The following is a 17,106-nucleotide window of genomic DNA, read 5'->3' on the forward strand; positions in this document are numbered from 1 at the left end:
GTTGGTGCCAGGATAGCTGGGAAGACATCAGAGTCCAGGGTCAGAATCTAGGCAGGCACACAGAAATCAGGGCATATGCAGCCATCTAGAGGTCAGGGCAGCTCATTGCTCAGAAACCAGGCAGCCAGGTAGAACCCAGGTGCTGGAGGGAGTATGAATAATCCAGAAGACTTCAGTTGGCAGTAAGAGAAGTTCATCAGTGTGAGCGGTACAGTGGAAAGAGCACTGGACTAAGAGTCAGAAGACCTAGCTGTGGGTCCAGACTTCCACTTCATAACCTGGGGCAAAGTGCTCGAGTGAACGTATGCCTTTATCCTCCAGGCTATGGGAACAGTGGTGATGGTCTTTCCTGGCTCCCAGTCTGAGTGTGAGGATAACAGATGGGGAGGCGCTCTGTGAACTACAGCTCCATGGAAATGTGTATAGCATCTGTTATTCACCTTTGTGTCCCCAGCACCCAGCCCGATGCCTGGCATGGGCATATTTGTTGAATGAAGTGTGAAATAGTATGAGAAATGAAAAAAAATGCACTGTGCTAAGGAGGTCTTGGTCCTGGACAGTCTTCTCTACTAGGCAGAAAGGTTCTTCTGCTCTCCAGTGGCTGACGTGTCAAACCAGATACCCCACCAGGAGGCGGGCAGACATCGTGGCAGTTCCCAACCGGGGATCACGTGACACATAATATGTCCTTCTCAAGGCCATTTTATTACTCCATTGTTTAGGTGACAGACTACAACAAAACTGGAGATAGGGCTTTCATTTGGATGTCTTGGTCCATGAATGTGAACTAATCATTCTTAAATGATTTCGTCCACCTGCAGATTGGAAGGTGAAACCTTCCCAAGGCCACCAAGACTTGATTTCTTGCTTCAAAATAAGAAGATGCAGTTATAAAATTCTTCTGTTGATTTGAAAGAAATATATGACTTGTTCAAAACAATAAATATTTATTGAAAATATAATATAGGTAAGAGGATACAAAGATGAGCTTAATGTTTCTATGTTATTGGCCGTTTCTATCCCAGCAATAGTGATTTTTTTTTTCTTTTGCTGGGGAAGTGAGGGCTCAGTGGAATAATTAGGTTTTTTTTTTTAACTTCATGAAGGGTTTCTTTTATTCATTTTGTTATTTAATTTATTTATTCACTAAGGGAGAACTTCTTTCTTGGAACTCTGTGGAGCATTTTTAAATGGATTTTACTGGGAAAAGGCAGGAATTGAAATTATATTCACAGCGTGTTCTTGACTGTTAAAATCTCATGCATAGAAGGAGGGAAATCCACCAGAATGTTAACAGTAGTTCTCATCTCGTGGAATTAGAGGTGATTTTTATTCTCATCTTCTCTGTGGTTTCCTATTTTTCAACAATGAACATGTATTACGTTTATAATCATAAAAGGCTGGCTAAAAATTAGTTCCACAAATGAATACTCTCCAGCCAATTCAAAAATCTTTGTTTTTGGCAACCAGGCCTAGGCTATAACCCTCATGTTAACTCCAACCTATCCACATTATTTTCTGTTGGAGGCATTAAGGAACTTGTTATAAAGGGGATATTTTCCTTCTGGAAATCAACATAGAAAGTTAAGGGTTTATAATGTGTTAGGAGAGATGTCCTGAGTAACTCTCCTCCTGGAACTCGACCAGCCTTTATTACAGTCACTTAAGGAAATGAATTTTGCAGGTTTCCCGCACACTGTGACTGGTTTTTCCTTTATCCTATACTCCTGTGTCCCTCAGGTACCCGAGATTCTACTGTCCTGGGATTGGGTGACCCTGTCCTTTGTTCTCTCAGGCCCCTTCCATTTCTAGTGTCCTCACTTCACATCCCCTCTATCTGTTCATGACTTCTAGATTTGCTTGTAGCTTCTTCCCACCAACACCTTTATAGACTGAAGAGAGCTAATTATTGTCCTTCTCCCTGTAGCAGCTTCCGCTTGCTCCTTGTCATTGCTCAGGTGAGAGGCCTGAGCAGTGCTCCTGGGATGCGCTGAAGAGGAGGGGTCGGGACTGCAGGGAAGGGGTGGGGGCGCTGAGCTGGCTGAGAACCTTGGGGAAGGCACTGGGCCATCCATCCAGCACTTGGCCCACACACCTGGCAGGGCAGGCTCAGGCACGGCTCTTGGAGATGACTGCTTAGTGTTTGAAGCCAGGCAGTCCCTGAGCCATGCATTCCTCTGTTGAGATCCTGCAATATGGCACCACTGTTCTAGGTGCTGGCTGGGGGCACAGTGATGAGCAAGGCAGACCTGGCCTCTGCTCTCATGGAGCTTTCATTCTAGCGGGAGAGAGAAATGATTCACAGAGAAATACATGAAGAAGATAGTTACAGAGTATAAGAATGTATAAGTTACCCAGAGCTGGGTACGCATGTCCGTTTGTAGTGGAGCAGGCGGGCCAGAGTTGGGGTGATTCCAAGGCCTGGCTCCTTCTATGTCCCCAGTACTTTCTGTGGGAGAGGGATGAAATCAAGGAGACCTCTTGGTAAAGCTGAGCTGCTTCTTGCTTTTAGTCAGCCTGGGGCCTGCAGGTGGAGCAAGCAAAGGCTGAGGGCATGAGCTGGGGCTGGCTCTCTTGGTCACCCCACTCCTCTGGACTGCCTCGGGTACATGTCCATCCTTTCTGAAGACAAATGAGTCAGTTTGTGCATAGGGGTCCGGGTTTATGCATGCTGCAGCTCTGCCTGAAGGCAAGTTTGTATTTTCTCCCTTATTTTCAGCTTTTAATGAGGAGCAGCCTCTCAGGGTCCCTCCAGTGGGATATTGGGCTGTTACTGTCAGGAAACTAGTTTTAATTAACTCCTCCCTGCCTCCCATCACCCAGCCATCCCTAATCCTTTTCCTGGTGGCTCAGAGTCTGGCCTTTGCATGTCTTTAGAATATTTTACTGTGCTGTTGCCCTTTCTGAAACTCCTCCTGACCAGCTCTCACAGGATCTTTCCGCATGGCTGTCTGCTTGGCTTTTGACTGCACAGAAAAAGCTCGAAGCTGAGCAAATGTTAGCAATTTCCCTGAGCGTCCCTGTTGAGTCTTCTTTTATGTGACACTCCTGCTGTCAGATCTGGGACGTTCATCCTGCTCTCTGTGTCCCCTCTTTCTGAAAACCAGGACCCCCACGCCGGTGAAGACCCAGCACCCTTCCTCCTACAGGCGTTATGACTGCCTTTCTGACCCCCTCCCACCTTCCTGTTCAAAGAGTGCAGCCTTTGAGGCTTGCCTCGAGCGGTCTGATGCGGCGCGGAAGACCTCGAGTCGTCTGCCTCCTGAAGGGTCTGGGACGCGCTTGGCTTCCAGAGCTCCCCGGCTCCCCTCCTGCCCATGCCGGTCATTCATGCAGCCATCGGTTAACACTCCTACCAGGGCGTCCTGGGGAGGCTCTGTGTTACTAAATTCAGTTTTCTTGGGTGGGTGGGTGGCAGTGGGGGGGAGCTTGTTACTATTCTCATTCTTTGGGCGTTGTTACCATTCCTTTAAAAATCTGTCTGCATACCTGCATGTGTGTGTCTGCATGTTGATGGATCTGCCTGTGAGGGCCTGCCTTTAAACCCCGGCAGTGGTAGTGATCCTTTGGGAAATAGATCCTTTCATTCCAAATATTTGCGGGCTCGAATTTGTGTAGTTTGGTTTCAGCCTTAGTTTCATAGTTTTTCCAAATTTCTGAAATAACTTTGGAGTCCACTGTATTCAGCATCCAGAAAAGAGTACAGTCCTTGGCTCCACCTGTCAAACTCACAGACTGGTGAGGAGAGCCCCTCGTGGCCCGCCTGGCACCCGTGGCACTGTGGGCGTGAAGCAGCTGACACGCCATTCCCCCCAGAGCGTTGTAGGAAGCCTGGGGACTTGGAGAGCCGAGGCTCCAGTGTGGGGTGCGCCTGGTACAGGCGATATAGCCTGGGTTATCTGCTGACCTCCTTTCACTTGGCCCCAACGTGGTAAAATACGTCCAGTTTGCTCTGGAGTCAGCAATTTTATTTTTAAAAATTTTAATCCAGAAGTTGCCCCTAGGAGGTCCTAATGGCTGCCCTCTTGCCCCCTGCATTTCTGCTGGTTAATGCGGTGGCCTGGCCACACCTGGCCAGCGGGCACCTCTGTACCCCTGCACCCCTTGGTGTGGGGTCACCTCCCTCTGTTAAGGAGGGAAGGAAGAAATGGTCCTTTCCCCTGTTTTGAGATGGGACAAGCTGGATGAGGGAGTCATCCATCCATTCAACATGTTGAGAGCGAGAAAATCTCTGATTTATGTTTTTAAGGGTTCTTCTGGCTGCCCGTGCCCTGAAGTGGGGAGGACAAGTGTGGAGCAGGAGGACTGGTTGGGATGTGGGTGTTCTGGTCCGGGGAGCCGTGCTGGTTTAGACACTGCAGGTGGGTGTCCGTGGGAGAGTGGGCAAAGCACAGACAGGCCTCCACTGGCTGCCCTTGCCCTTGCCATTGCCCCAGGCTCTAGCGCCCCTGGACCAGGAACCTGCACTTCTGCAAGGATGACAGGCTCTGCCAACCTCCTATGGCATGGCTGATGCTGTTGACTCCACCTGGAATGTTCTCATCCCCTGCTTCCCAGTTGTGGCAGTCTGCCACTGCCTAACCGAGTGACCTTGGGCAAGTTACCAAATCTCTCTTGAGCCTCGGTCTCTTCATCTGTGAAAGAGTGATCACTGACCTGCCTCATGGGATTGCAAGTATCCTATGACATAGAACGTGTGGAGTGTGATTATTGCAGTAGCCTCCAGAGCGGTCTCCTGCTTCCGACCTTGCCCCACTGCGGTGTGCTCTCTGCCCAGCCATCCTGGGAAGAGGGGTCAGATCAGGTCATGCCTGTGGCTAGAAGTCTCTCCACAAGTAGCTTCCTGTCTCACTCAGAGGAAAAGCCAAACTCTTAGCATGGTCCACAAGGCTTCCCAGTACTTCTCTGACCTCATCTCCCACCCCAGGGCCTGGTGTGTGGTTGAGCAGGCTGGGTACTGCGTAGCCCACTGACTGTCGTCCATGTGAGTTGTGCCTCCCTAAGTTATGCAGTGCACAACCTGTGCGGCTGTCCATGCTGATCCTGCCTGCCCCTCTCTCACTCCACTCCAGCCCCATCGGAATCCTTGCTGTTCTTCAAACCTGCCAGTCATGCTTCCTGTTCAAGCTCTCTCCACTGACTGCCCCCTCCCCACTTCCCCCAGATCTCTGTGTGGCTTGTTCACTCAACTTTTTCAGGGCTTTTTTCAAATGTCACCGTGTTTAAGTTTGAACCACCCAGCCCACTGCCCCCTGGTGTTTCCTATTTCTCTTTTCTGCTTTACTTTTCCTCTTAGCACTTACCACCATCGAACATAGTACACATTTTACTTGTCGGTTTGGTTTATTGTCTGTCTTTTCTCAATAGGATGTCAGCTGGGAGGGCAGAGACCATTTGTTTTGCTTATTTCTCTATCCCCAGTGCCCGAAACAGTGCCTGACACAGGGTAGGGGCTCAATAATGAATGAGTCAGTGCATTTGTGAGAAAGGCAGCTGAGTGTGTGGTACCATGCTTAGCACACAGTAAGCACCCGGTAAGTGCTGGCTGCCAGTATTTTTATTGGTGGCGCTGGTTACCCTTCAGGGCCCAGCTCAGATCTGGCTTTCTCTGAGCCCTTCTCCAGCCCCTCCTCGGGCTGAATTGATCACGGCCGCCTCTGCTCCTTGCACTCTTCTCTCTGTGTGACATTTCTCATGCTGCATTCATGGGGTGGGACTCATCTCACTCTTTTCCCTGTTTGAGTCCAAATTCCTGTGAGGCCAAGACTGGCTTGTTCAGATTTTTGTCTTCAGTGCCCTGTGCCTGCCGGTCAGCACGTAGTAGGAGCCCAGAAGTGCTCCCTGTGGGCGGCATGGCAGGTGGGAAGAATCCCGAATCTGTCAGGACCCTTCCCAGCAGTCCTGGCTCCAGGATCAGTGCTAACGTTTGCACCCACTCCTGCAGGGGGTCAAGGGAGAGTTTGACAACCAGTAAAGTGATGGAATCTCTAAAGGCCTGTGGATGCACGAAAGCTTGAGCTGGCTCTTAGGGGACTTGGGGTGGGGGAGGAGAGCAGGGCTTCTGCAGGAAGCATAAGGAACAGGAGAGCAGCCCCTGGAGCATCTGGGGAGGCAGGTGAGTGCCTTGGGAGGCATGATTAGTAGGTGGTGTGGGCCATACGAAGGGGGACCTTAAATGCCAGAGCAGTGTGTTTGGCCTCTTGTATTTAGCAGGAGGGGTCCAGATTGGGGGTTCTGATGGAGTGGGGGTAGGAATCAAGGGGGCAGGGGATGTGGGGAGGAGCTCTCGAGTCATTTTTCTCCTGTCCAGAGATGGAGTTGTCTTGTGGGACCCAGAGGTGGCACAGCAGTGCCAGAAGCCCTGCCATTAGGGACCAGCATTGGCCCCCACAGGGCAGCAGAGCTTCAGCTGGACCGACAAAGTGCAGGGGCCCGAGGAGTTAGAGGCAGGGCTTTGGCATGGACTGGGGTGCGGGAGGGGGTCTTTCTCTTTGGAGGCAACTGTTGGTGTCCTGGCATCACTGGGATTTTCCTGCCCTGCCCTGGTTGGCATCACCTATTCATAAGCCGCTGTTTCTCTGGCATCGGTTGGGTCCCTACAGTTTGTGCAGGGCCCGTCGGTCTGACTCCTCAGTCAGTCTTGCACCAGGTTGTTCTACAGAAAAGCTTTAAACCCAGAGACACACAAACTCAGACTCAAGTGTCAGCTCGGCCCGTAACTCTCGGTGTGCGCTTGGCCACGGTGATCGTTCCCTTCGGGGTTCACTCTCTTTATCTGCCAGGTGAGCAGCAGACAGGCTAACTCTCTGGGTTCTAGGCTGGAGCCCCTTAAAGCTCTCCTGCCCTGGGTCGGGATAAGCCTTGGAGGCTTGGGCGGGGCTGAACCTCCAGGTGGGAGCCGGGTGGCCACACTATGGAAAGGGCAATAGGAGTGTCTTAGGGGTTTGAAAATTGTTTTCCCATCCAGGGATTGAGTCATTCTGCAAACTAGGAAGGGTTCTTCTCCCATTCCCCTTGCCTGCTTTGGGATGGAATTTCTGCAACGACCTTGGCTTTGTGGAGTCTTTCCCGTCTCTCATTCTGCACTCCTAAGCAGGCCCCTGCCCATGCCCAGTGTTCTCATTCCCCTATGGCTACCGCATCCTCTCTGGCCCCATTTACAGAGATTTCTGCCTAGCTTTCCCCTAATGTTCATTGCATCTGACTTCCAACTCTGGGCCTAATTTGCCCAGCTGAGCAACCTCAGTGTGGCATGAACACATCTCCCTACACACTTGCCTCCCCTTTATTCTTATGGTTATATCCTCAGCCTTTTTCCATGTGGCTCCCTGGTTTCCATCATGCTCATTTAAGATGGCTGCATAATATTCTATCAAGGGGATGTCTTCAATAAGCCATGAGCTTGTTACGGGGCGTTTAGATTGCCTCTAATTTTTGCTCTTTCAGCTAATGCCGCATGAAGCCATCTTTGTGCGTTACAGAATCATTTCATTAGGTTGGCATTTATCTAGCTAATGGCAACGGCCCAAGATTAGATAGAGAATCAGAATTTCTTTTTTCAAGAGGAATGCTGTGAGGATTTATTAAAATTTTACTTTAAATGCCAGGAACGTCCTTGTCGTGTTTTCCATGAATGAAGAAGCAGGCAATGGTAATGTGAAATTGGATGTAAGTGGAAGGCTGCGTGTTTACCAGTAAGACGTGATCTGTTTGTTTCTAAGTGTGGAGGTGAGCCAGCACATTCTCTTAAGGAGTAATCTACCTGCTCAAATTGAGGAATTCTATATTCCTCTATCTTTGACACTTTGATTAAAACAATAACAAAATAAACTGATCCCTTCGTAAGGGTGTTTTTAAGACGTGCCCTGAAACAAGGAAAAGTAAATAGGATTTCTGAGAAAAAACATGTCTCCCTCAGCTGGAGTGAGCCTGTCAGGAAGTGCTCTTAGCAGGGGAAGCAGGTTGCAAATTTGCTGAAAGGATTTGGCGTTTTCTTGGCTATTAGGAAATGACTAGAATGAAACTGACAAACACACCGGCTTGGTCCCCAGTCTTCTTTTGAGCCTGAAATCTGTGTGGGCTTTGGGGTGACGGGAAGGCTTCCTCTGTCCTGCTGATCTGTTGTTGTGGTTTTGGTCTCTGGTTAATTATTATGGAGACCCAGGCTCTAGGCTTTTGCATTTCAACTTAATCCAGCAAGTGTTTACTGAGTCTTTACAGTGTATAAGGTTGCAGGGAATGAAAATTGGGGGAGAAAAAACCCAAATTTATCCTTGTTTCTGATGCGCTCATGACTGGAAAGTGGGATGGATAAAACAAGTCTAAAACTGTTTATTTTTCAAGGGAGCTTAAGGAGAGGGCTTTGGGAGAAGTCAGCCCCACCCTGGTAGAAAGGAAGCAATTGCATCTCCTTGGGGGACTGGGGTGGGTATCTGGAAAGGTGTTATGGAGTGCTTGCTTTGGTCAACACCGTGAAGCACAGGCTGAGATGGAGGCTGGACATTCCGTGCAAAGGTAGGAGGCATGACTAGAGGAAATGGAGGTGCGAGGACATGGGCAATGTTTGGGGTTTAACTGAAGCACAGGGCGCCCGTAGTAGTGTCGTAGCTAGCACTTTGGGGCTGTATCAGGTGCCAAGCATGGATCTCAGAGCTTCATATATGTTAACTCTTCTAATCCCTTCAGTGACTTAAATGAGATACTACCACCGTCTGCATGTTACAGATGAAGAAATAGACGTAAAGCAATTGGTTAACTGCCTGAGATCCTACCGGTGCAGAGCCGAGATTAGACCCAGTTGGTCTGGCTCTGCAGTCTCTGCTTCTAACCACGAAGCTGTCCTGCCTCTGATGTAGAGGAAGAACGGATGCTAGAACCAGCAGGGTGGGCAGACACCTTATTTTAGAGTACCAGTTTAGGGGTGCAGAGGTGGAAGAGGAGCCAGAGATGAGACGAGAGGGATTGCAGAGGTGGGGATGCAGGGGAGTCTGGTGAGAGCCATGAGGGGCCACAGGAAGAGAGAGTTTCCAGAAGGGGGTTTATCCACAAGGCCAAGTGCTGTAGAAAGTTCCAGGAGGTGAGCTCTGAGAGCAGGTCTGAGCCAAGGAGAAAGTGGAGAGTGCCTGGAGAGGGGGCGGTGGGTTGTGGACGGGAGGATGCTGCCTGCGCCCTCCTGACTGTCAGCTGCCATTCACTCTGAGAGGCCTCACTCGAAGACGGCGAAGCAGACACAAGCCTCGGGTGTCCTTGTCTGTGTCTTCTTATCAGTGGGAAGAGGCAAGCATGACAGGGAGGACCAGGTGAGAGCCGGCGCTTCTCATTTGGCAAAGCCAGTGGCTTTTCTGCAGCCTGATGATTTTTGGAAGCTGTTTGCTATGCTGAGGCACAAGTGTGACTCGCTCATCTGAATGCCGTAGCAATCACTATTTTTCCTGGAAAATTGGGCCCGTGTGGGCTCTGTGTGTGGTTTATTTGAATTCCATTTTTATAGCCTTATTACCTTGTCCCCATGATGCAAGAGGCCCCTCTTTTCTCGAGCTTTGCTGTGAAAATTGTTTCTTAAAAGGCACAGAGCAGTCTCTCATCACCTGGGCGGTGCTCTCCACAGCAGCTCTTGTCTGCAGGCTCGGCACACACTTTTCATCACCCTTGACACCAGTTGTCATGTTTTTCTGATCGTTTGCAATTTGCTGAGAATTTTTAGGCAGCTCTTGAGTCTCACTACCTAGCTGTTTGCCACGATTTCTTTCAGAAGAGTTTGCACGTGTCAATGTTCATTCAGCTTCTTCCTCTCTGACATGTGTCCCTACTAGTGACCTTGCTAGGCCCTGACACCCAGTCTTGCCCTCTGGCCTTGAGCTGATAAGAATGGCAGTTGGCATTTATGGAGCCTGAAAAGGAATTATGTTCATGATCTTAATTATTCCCAGTTCCTATGGAGAAGTTACTATTACTTCCCTATTTTACAGATGAAGAAAATGAGTCTTAATGAGTAGAGTAACTTACTCCAGGTCACACAGCTAGTAAATGGCAGAGCCAGGTCTCAGCCCAGGCCTTTCTGATCTTGGAACCCATGTTTCATTCATTTGTTCATTCATTCAACAGCAAATAATTGTCTGCAACATGCCAAGCCCTGTTCTAGACCCAGAGGATACAGCAAAGGGAAAAAAAAAAAAGCAAAAATGCCTGCCTTCAGCTTACATTCAAATTTGAGGAGACGGAAAAATATAATAAATAAAATATACCTTATGCTATAGTAATAAGGACTATGGAGAAAAATAAAGCAAGGAAGTCGACTAAGAAGTTTTAGGAGGAATTTAAATAGCAGAGTCAAAGAAGGCCACATTGAGAAGGAGAACAAATTGTTAGGTTAAGTAGCAAACAACCTCCAAATCTTAGTGTATCAACCCAAGAAAACTTTATTTCTTGCACAGGAAAATTCCAGTGTGACTGCTCCTGGTTAGCAGGCATCCTTCCTTGTGGTTATTGAGGGACCCACATACCTTCTATCTTGTGGCTCTGCCCTCCTTAGGGCCCTGAGATTCCTTTCCATTCAGCTGGAAGATGAGGAAAAAGAGACAGGATTTTGTGGGGAAGTTTTTATGGGCCTGTCTGGAAGACATACATCCCTTCCATCCATTGGTCAGAACTCAGTCACATGTTTACTCCTAACTACAAAGGAGGCTGGGAAATGTAGTCTAGCCATGTGCCCATAAGAAAAAGGCAGTGGGTTCTGGTGAATGGATAGCATCGTGTGTGCCATAGTGAATGAAGTGAAGAAGTGAGTTGTGTGTTTAACTGGGGGAAGAGCATTAGGCAATGACAACAGCGAGGCAAAGGTGGCCAGGATAGCTGGAGTGAGTGAGGAAAAGGTGAGGAGGAGAGTGGTGGACGGTGAGGGCAGAGAGGTTATGGGGGCCAGGCTGTTGGAGTCACTGTCAGGACTTGGTTGCATTGTGAATGACAAGGAGAGCCAGGAACAGTTCAGGCTTTTGAAAGAGGAATAACATGGTCTGAGTTGCCTCTTGAAAGGATCACTCTGGCTGCTGTGTTGAGAATAGACTGAGGGAGCAAGGAGGACTCATGGAGAGGAGGCGGAGTCTGTTGGAGTTATCCTGGTGTGATGGGAGTAGCCAAGTCCCCAGTGGTGGTGACGGTAGAGATGGTAAGAAGGGGTGGGATTGGAGGTCTGTTCTGAAGGTGGAACAACACGTTTTGCTGTGGGATTGGTGGTGGAGTGTGAGAGAAAGAGAGGAATGAGGATCATTCTGAGGTTTTGGCTTTTGCTTGATGACTATTAATGTCACTTTCTACCCTTAGAAGTAGGAAGAGGAGAAATGTTTTTGGAAAAAGATACCCAATTACCCTCTGGGCCCTGACCTATCTCCCATAGCTTCTCCTCCTCCCCCGTACTTTCTTCAGCACAGACGCAATTCTCACTCATAACTGAGCTTTCAGACAGAAGGAGGGCATTGTAGGTCCTCCTGGCACAGAACGTGGATGAGACAACATTGGCAGTGGTCTCACATCATTTTCATGGGCCTTTGGGCAAAGCCTTGGGGCCCCCTTGGACTGATGTGGAAGGGGCCCAGTGTCCCCTCTGGGTGGCCGAGAGATGCCTACAGAGCTTGCTTCCAATCCCTTCTGTCTATAATGTAAGAACATGAGTGTGTGTGGGAATGGGAGCAGAAACAGTTTCCCTCCGTCTTCCTTGGCAATCATGACCTGCCACGGCAGAAACCAGAGATGGAACTTTTTAATAGACAGTGATCTCACTAAGCGCTTAAAGGGGAAGAAAGTCTCTCTCAAACAGAGCAGAGTATGAGCTGTGGCAACAAACCTTGCAAGCCTACTGGGTGCTGAGCACTGGCTAGGTATTTCAGTTTCATTGGAGAGCGAAACAGATGTACCACTGCTCCTGCCCTCATGGCAGAGGGAGACCATGTGGCTAGAATGATTTGTGGAAGAAATTATATTTACACCTAAGTATTTATTTTTTTTCTTTAAATAGTTATGAATAGTATTGTATTTTTAATTTCAGTATCTACATGTTCATTGCTAGTATATAGAAATACAATTTTTTTTTGTTTTTATCCCATATTCTACATCCTTGCTAAACTCACTAATTAGTCCTAGGAATGTTTTTTGTATATTCCTCAGGATTTTCTACGTAGACAATCATGTCTATTCTGCGAATAGAGATTCTTTCATTTCTTCCTTTCCCATCTGTATGTTTTTAATTTCCTTTTGTTTTCTCTCGTGCTGGCTGGGACTTCCAGTGCCATGCGGAATGGCAGTGGTGAGAGTGGACGTCGTTGCCTGTTCTTAGTCTTAGGGGGAAGCCTTCGTCACCATTAAGGTTACTGTCAGCTGTAGGGTCTTTTGCGGATGTCATTTGCACTTTGCTGGTATGGGTGTGGGTGAGACCATGGGGTTTTCTGTGGCATTTGGCTGAAATAGAGGGGTTATTTTCTAAAAGTTTTGTGTCTTGCTCAAGGGAGCAAACTTCTGTTGGGGCCTTTTTTGGCTGCGCCTGTTGGCATTTCCAGGTTGTCAGCTTCTTCAGATTCAAGTCTGGGATATGTGAGGCAAAAGGAAAATGCCAGGAACTCACCACAGTTCCTTCCTCGGGTCCTGGGGTCCCTAACTGGTCTGCCTTCTTCACTCTGCCTTTCAGAGGCTTCTTACGTTTGTTTTATGTATAACGTCTAGGGCTTTTAGTTGTACATAGCAGCTGGAATAGGGGAAAGTGTGTCTACTCCATTTTTCTGGAAGTGGAAGCGTTGGGAGAGATTAGAGAATAGAGGCTGGGGCCAGTCTGTGAAGGGCTCCATCCCAAGGGTTTGACTTTGTTGGTGATAGGAGGGCTCCCGGAGGTTTGGCTCCCAGCAGTGTGGAGGAATCGCTGGGTGGAGGGCGTGGCTGTAGCCTGGGTCCAGGTGGGAGATAATGAGGTTCTGGATTGTGACAGCAGGCGTGGGGCAGAAAGGAAGAAGGGGAAGTGCACGTGGGCAGTGAGGAAGTGTGAGGAGACGAGGTTGAGTCTGAGGTTTCTTGGGCAGCTCGCTGAGATTGGGGAGGCAGCTGGGGAGTGTAAGTGCAGCAGAGGGGGTGTATTCTAGAACACATCTGGAAGATTGGACTAACTGTGCTTCCCTCCAGGGAAGGCTTCACGGAGGAGGCCTGGCTGCTGTGTAAAAACTCAAGGAGCGTGCATTCTTGGCAGAGGAAGCGATGAGGGAAAAGGCGCAGATACAGGTGGGCCTGTGGGCTGCCAGCTAGCTGAGGCGTCCATGGGTAGTTGCTAGTTCCATAACTGGGAAGGATGCTGTAGGAGTTCCCAAAAGGAAGAGGTTCCAGAATGGGAGTTGATGCTGCCCGTGGTCTGTCTGGCTTCTTGCCTTCTGTTCTTGGTGTGTTGGCATCAATCTTTACCACTGCAGACAGTCTGCCCTCCGTGTGGGGGACCCCACTGCTGACAGCTCCAGTTTAGCAATTCCAGTGAAGGGAGAACTCCTTTCTCTGCATCCATATATCAATTCTAGAGAAGGGCTCCGATTGGCCCGGCTTGGGTGATGTGCTTATCCTTTTGGACCTATCACTGTTGCAGGAAGTGAGTATGCTGATGTGGGCTGCATCATTTGCCCACCCCGGTGGGGCAGGCAGGATCTTTGCAAGAAGATGCAGGAGAAAGGCATCCAGGGAAGATGACAGAGAATATTTACTATGGCTACTGTACTATGTTTTGAAGAATTTATAGTATGGCAATGTCGGAACTCTTTGGAGAGTTTTAAGCAGAAGACTTGATCAAATTTAGGTTTTCTTAAAATCATTGCAGACACTGTATGAGGTTGTGGTTGGAAATAAGTAAATGACTAGAAGTGGGGAGAATGGTTAGGAGGCTGCTGCTGTAGCTCTGAGAAGAACTGATGAGACCTGAGCTAATTCAAGTACACCGTTATTTCATTTGAATATCACCTCCTGCCACAGCATCAGTGAGGTGAAGGAGAGGGGTGGAGCCCAGAAACAATTAGGTGGACAGGTCTTGGTGACCAGTTGGGGGGTACAGGGAAAAGAGGGGCTTCAGGAGGATTCACCACCACCACCAAAGGGGTAATAACAGTTCTCTGGAAGGCTAGCGCTATCTTTGGAAACTAGTTATTAAGTGGTAGCAGACTTGACGTATCTTATTGCTTCTTGAGAAGCGTGAGTTTTGTTGGCTTCTTATGGCGCTCTAACTGGAAAAGGGAGCTCATTGATTGTATTTTTCTCCCTTTGAAAACTTTCCTTTCTTTAAGAAATCAGATAATAGGAGATACAATCAAGACTGCCAGTTGGGAAATAGTTAGATGGGAGGACACTGGCCTGAGGACCCTTCCTCCCCCACCAGCCTGCAGGTCTACTTTAGAAACATTCATCCCTTTGTCGTTGTCCTTGCTAGGAAGCCTTTTAAAGATTTTAAGCGAAGAAATGACATAGTCCGATTTACATTGTAACAGATCCCCTCCTGTGTTGAGAATGGAAGTGGGGTGGAGGTGGCAGTGACACCCAGTGTAGAAGCAGGGAACCAGGGATACGAGTTGGGAGGCTCTCGCAATAATCTAGGATGGTAATGGTGGAGGGGGTGAGAAGGGGTCATATTCTGAGTGTACTTTGAGGGTAAAAACCAGTTTTGGTGAGGATTGGGTATGGAGTAAGAGAGAAAGAGAGGAGACAAGAATGCCTCCAAACCTTTTGGCCTGGGCAACTGGAAGACTGTTGGCTTAAACTGAGACAGGTGAGATTCTGGGAGGAGCAGTCTGGGAGAAGGTCAGGGGTCAGAAGGTTAGACATGTTAAGATTGAGACTTCAAACATGTCTTACACAGACCTCCTGTCTACTTACACCTGACTTGAAACAGGCAGCTGGATATATACTAGCCAGGAGTTCAGAGGAGAGTCCAGGCTTGGAGAGAAATCTGGGCAGGATCAGCACGTAGGTGACATTTGAATCCCTGAGACTAGGTGAGATCACGGAGGGGCGCTTGGAAGTATACAGAGGAGAGATGAGGACAAGGACTGAGCCTGGGGGCACTCTGACACTAGGAGGTGGGGAGACGAGGAAGAACACCAAAGGGAAAGAACAGCCAGTGAGGTGGGTGGAAAACCAAGGATGCTATACTGGAAGCCAAGTGAGGGAGCTGTTGAACAAGAGGGATTGATGAACTGGGAGCAAAATCTGTAAGATGAGGACAAAGGCTTGCCCACTGGATCTAGCAACAGGGAGGAGAGGCCAGATGAATGCTTTTGGACCCATGTTTAACCTTTCAAATAAGTCATAGGTCCAGCCATGAAGGAGAATACAGTTGTGCAAAAAAGGGTCACTTAAGATTGATTGAAATAAATGTAAGAAAGATGTGAAGATAGTACCATGGGAGTCCAGCAGAAGAGGGCAGTATTTCTGGCTTTTGTAGGGAGAGTTGGGGTCAGATTCATTCATTCATTCATTCCACAAAACCTTTTTGGATGCCAGGAACTGGGAGGAAGGGAGAAGGCTAAGTTATTGTTTAAGGGGTATGAACTTTCAGTTTTGCGGATGAAGAGAGTTCTGGAGATGGATGGTGATGGTTGTACAACATTATGAATGTACTTAATACCACTGAGCTATACACTTCACACTGGCTAAGCTTGTAAATTTCGTTGTGTATTTTACCACAATAAAAAAAATTGGAGAGGAAAAGACTTATTGGGCCCCCCCATGAGCTTGATCTGGAATATAATGTTTGAAATGGATGACATTTCAGTAGAAGGAGATAATGTGGAGAGAAGGGGAGGAAGACATCCAGCTAGCGGGAGTGCTGAGAGGGAAGGGACTGGCCCTCAGTCCTTTTTGTCTGGATTGGAGGGTCCATTGGGGGAGACCTCGTAAGCTGGGGCTGCAGAGTCAGCCCGGGCCAGTTGGCGCGGGCCTGGCACCCTGGCTATGGAGTCGGACTTGCCTTCTTACATACTGGGAGCCTCTGAAGGTTTCTGCCCATGGGAGTGTCATTCCAAAGGTGTGCATTTAGAAGATTAATCTCCTTAATCCTTCCTGTTACATGGTTGCCTATTAAAAGCAGTGGGATTGAGATCTGCATTTCTGTGGTGGAAACTGTGGCCTGGCAGAATTTTAGATACCCAGGCATGTGTTAATAAATTGAGTAGGTTATTTTTCCATCCATTTTACAAATATTTATTGAGGACTATATAAATGCCCATAGTGTTCTGGCAGTGGGGGTAAGGAGAGAGGTGATTTACCAGATCTCTTCTCATGATAAGCCTAGGGACCCCCATTCCTAAATAAGAAATGCTCCATTGTGCCATGTGTTACTATGAAGGCCTCACGAGACTTCTGTGGGAGCTGAGAGGAGGGGTTGCCTGGCCTGCCGGGGACTCTGGTAAGGCGTCCAGGGAAAGACCACCCAGTGGATTTGAAGGCCGAGCAGGATTCACTAGGCGGAGAAGCAGAGATGGACATCCTGGGAGGACTGTAAATCAAAACTTATTGGGAGTTATAGATTGAAAGAAAATGTATAAATATCTCTTTTAAAGCTAAACTCCTATTTCATTGGCTTTTAGGTGGTGTTGGCTAGAGTGCATGCTTTTGGACCCAACCTTGGCTTTTCAAATGTGGAATCCTAGGCCTTCACTGGTAAGTTTGTTTGATGCCTTCTTACCAAATTATGCTATGGAAGATCGGTATTTGGAAGGCAGGTCAAGGTAGTTGTCATTGGCGCTGCTCTGTGGAGGTTCCCGAGCCTGGACCCTTGAGAAGGCTGCAGTGCAGGTGGAATGGATCCACCGGAGAAGGGAGTCTCCCTGCAGGTTTCTATGGTAGATGCAGGAAAGGAGGCCAGAGGAGGACTTTGCAGGGTACACGGGATGGACGCAGCTGGCGTCGTGGAGAGGTGGAACTTGGGCTGTTTTAAAGGAAAAGTCCAGGGACAAGTGAAATGAGTTTTTCAGCTTGAGAAAGTAGGTGTAAGATGTAAAGAAAATGGGCTCAGCACAGACCCACAGGAGCAAGAACTTCATCCAGAGGAGTCATGGGCGAGAAGTCTGGCAGTATCTGCTGGCATCTAATTATTCT

General features: G+C 48.5%; 1 protein-coding gene across 19 annotated transcripts in view; it reads left to right on the forward strand.

Moving 5' to 3' along the window:
• Window positions 1-17,106, forward strand: part of BMAL1 (basic helix-loop-helix ARNT like 1) — a 104,607-nt gene that overhangs the window by 13,848 nt on the left and 73,653 nt on the right. For 14 of the 19 annotated variants that reach the window (XM_044752940.2, XM_044752941.2, XM_044752929.2 and 11 more), the window contains exon 2: window positions 16,596-16,668. The exons of 2 other annotated variants lie outside the window; for them this stretch is intronic. The gene's annotated coding sequence lies outside the window, so the exon portion shown is untranslated. Of the gene's footprint in view, window positions 1-4,249; window positions 4,362-15,884; window positions 16,034-16,595; window positions 16,669-17,106 lie in introns of those variants that run through there. 3 more of the 19 variants (XM_070491151.1, XM_070491157.1, XM_070491152.1) reach the window with 2 other exon arrangements.

The sequence above is a fragment of the Equus asinus genome, chromosome 20 (assembly GCF_041296235.1).
Source record: "Equus asinus isolate D_3611 breed Donkey chromosome 20, EquAss-T2T_v2, whole genome shotgun sequence".
NCBI lineage: Eukaryota > Metazoa > Chordata > Mammalia > Perissodactyla > Equidae > Equus > Equus asinus.